The sequence below is a fragment of the Rhagoletis pomonella genome, unplaced genomic scaffold (genome assembly GCF_013731165.1).
Source record: "Rhagoletis pomonella isolate Grant_MI unplaced genomic scaffold, Rhpom_1.0 Rhpom_scaffold_00001, whole genome shotgun sequence".
In the NCBI taxonomy this organism is placed as follows: Eukaryota; Metazoa; Arthropoda; class Insecta; order Diptera; family Tephritidae; genus Rhagoletis; species Rhagoletis pomonella.
The window spans coordinates 30267637-30270099 of NW_023458555.1; the positions used below are offsets into that span (position 1 = coordinate 30267637).

Sequence of the window (2463 nt, forward strand, 5' to 3'; positions counted from 1 at the left end):
GAGTGTATTGAGAATCGGTCAGTCTAAAATGTCCTTTTCTTGTAGGGGTGGCTTAGTAGGACTGCGCTAGGTACTATAATAGAGTATGCTGGGAGTGTAATTCAGTGAGTGATTCCAAAACATAATTAACCTCCTAAAGGAGAAATTTAGAATACTAACAGTTATCTTTACAGGGCATCTGTATAAGCTGGGAATAGGGTCAAATGATCTATGTCGGTTCTGCGACAAGGCCAGCAAGATACCACTACATATTCTTACCGAGTGTGATGATATCTGCAGAAGGCGTATATGTTGGTGTTGGTTGATTTTTCCAATTGATTGGTAAGATCATTTATTTTGGAACGAATTGCCGTCATCCCTTGTCAAGTTTGGTTTGGAGACAAACAGCCTTCGGAGTTGTGCCATCTTCACCTTTTATTTCAAACCGTTTTGAACTGATTTGTAAAAAATTGGTATCGTTGTAAACGTGAAGAAAGGGGGTATTTTCTTCTGATATGCATGTTTGTATACTTCGTATGTAAACATTTGAGAAAAAACATTTGAAGGGGAAAAATAAATTTTTTCATAAAAAAAAATTACTAACCGATTTTTAAAAAATTGATATCGTAGTAAACGCAATTAAACCTTCTTTCTTCTGATATGCGTATTTGTATACTTCGTATATAAAAATTTGAGAAAAAGCGCTTAAAAGCAAAAAATACCTTAAAAAAAATATTTTAAACAAAAAAATTAAACCCGATTTCTTAAAAATTGGTATCGTTGTAAAGGATGCCAGAAAACGTATACTTTCTTAAACCCAAAAATTTCTGTTTATATACACAAAAAAAAAAATTATTAAAAACATGCCCCCGTGCCCCCTAGGTGAATGGTTGTCTACGTCCTTCTATACAAAACAATTAAAATATTTAAACCGTACATCATACGGTCAGTTTGTTCTTTTAGAGTGCATAAATGGTTTCATAATAATGATTCCAGTATCTTGATTTAGGTACATATATTGTAAGGCTGACTTCCATAACGTATCAATACAATTTTTGGATGCTGTTATACGGCGGTATTCAAACTGTTTGTATATGCAGAATTGCGACACATTGCATTCTGTCGACTGAAAAATCAGGCCCGCTGAACGCGAATCTGAAGTCCTTTTGACTTCTACACCCACAAAATTTCGAGTAAATTTTGAAAAGTCGAAAAAATGGCAAAAAAAAAATCGCCTAGTTTATAGTTTTAATAAAACCTTCGGAGTAAATGACGTGAAAAATTGGAGCAGAAAATGAAATTCCGACGTAGAATTCTTTAACATCACTCATTTGCATACTCATAATTATTATGAAGTATATATATCGTCGTTTAAAGTACAAAACCGCGTATATTCGTTCTGCAAAACCGCCTAACTGACATTTTTTGCCATAAATTTGATTTGCTCACACAAGCTCTTGGCTCAAGCCTTATCCATTCGGCCTGAAATATACTATCCAGATATGCGATTTCTTTATAAAAAAGAGAACCATTTTACTGTACTTTAAAGGACGATACGTGCATAAATAAGTCATGGTTGGGCTTTCTAAACGTCCGGGTCTAGGAGCCTCCGGGGTGGGGGAAAAATCTGCGAGCTGCGGGTATGCCACCAATTTTTTCGAGTTGCGCGTTCGACAACTTTTCGGATTCGTTTTGGAAAAGTATACGTTGTCAATGTTATGTATATACTTACGTTCTGTATTGAAAAAATAGTTTGTTATTTTCTAATATAACACAAATTTGTGAAACAAAAGTGATACTTTTTCAAAAAAGGCTGTTTGTTGTGTATATTACACAGAGTTTTTATTTACCTTTTAGAAAAAGCTGGAGAAATTTTTGTTATAATTTGTTGAAAAAACTTAAGCCCCCCTTGCCCATATGATTAGCACGTGCTATGAATAGTTTTTCAGTTTTTCGCATTTTCTGACGAACGTGTAATTTTAAGTTTTGTCACCTTTATAGATCGTGTGTGATATGTACGATACTTTTTTCTGATAGGTGGGCCAGGGACCGATTTATTAGAAAATATCTTTTTATGGACTGATTTGCTTGAAATTCGGTGCACGTATTATAAATATACATAGAATGGAATTGAATGATTTTTTACGGTTCGAAAGGTGCTGCAAGGCCCCGCCAATCGTTCGGGCATTGGCTATTTATCTATACTTATTATTAAAGAGTAGTCCCTTTTTTATTACAACGCTTTTATCAACTTGCAATGTTGTGGCTCCAGAAATTTTCAATGTTGTGGATCCAGAAACTTTCAATGTTGTGTGTCCGACACCATAAAACCTTTGCTTTGCAAAGTTCCTATAAAAAAGTCTAGTGCATAGGGCGACATCTGTAGTGAATAGGGCGAGGTAGATGACATCCAGATGTCGCCCTATGTACTACGTTCGCTACAGCGGAAATAGACGACACGCCATTTCTTTAAATAAAATTAAT

At 34.9% G+C, this 2463-nt stretch overlaps 1 protein-coding gene across 1 annotated transcript in view; it reads right to left on the reverse strand.

Annotated features, from left to right (window-relative positions):
* Window positions 1–2463, reverse strand: part of LOC118742340 (structure-specific endonuclease subunit SLX1 homolog) — a 48983-nt gene that overhangs the window by 44135 nt on the left and 2385 nt on the right. The gene's annotated exons all lie outside the window — the stretch shown is intronic.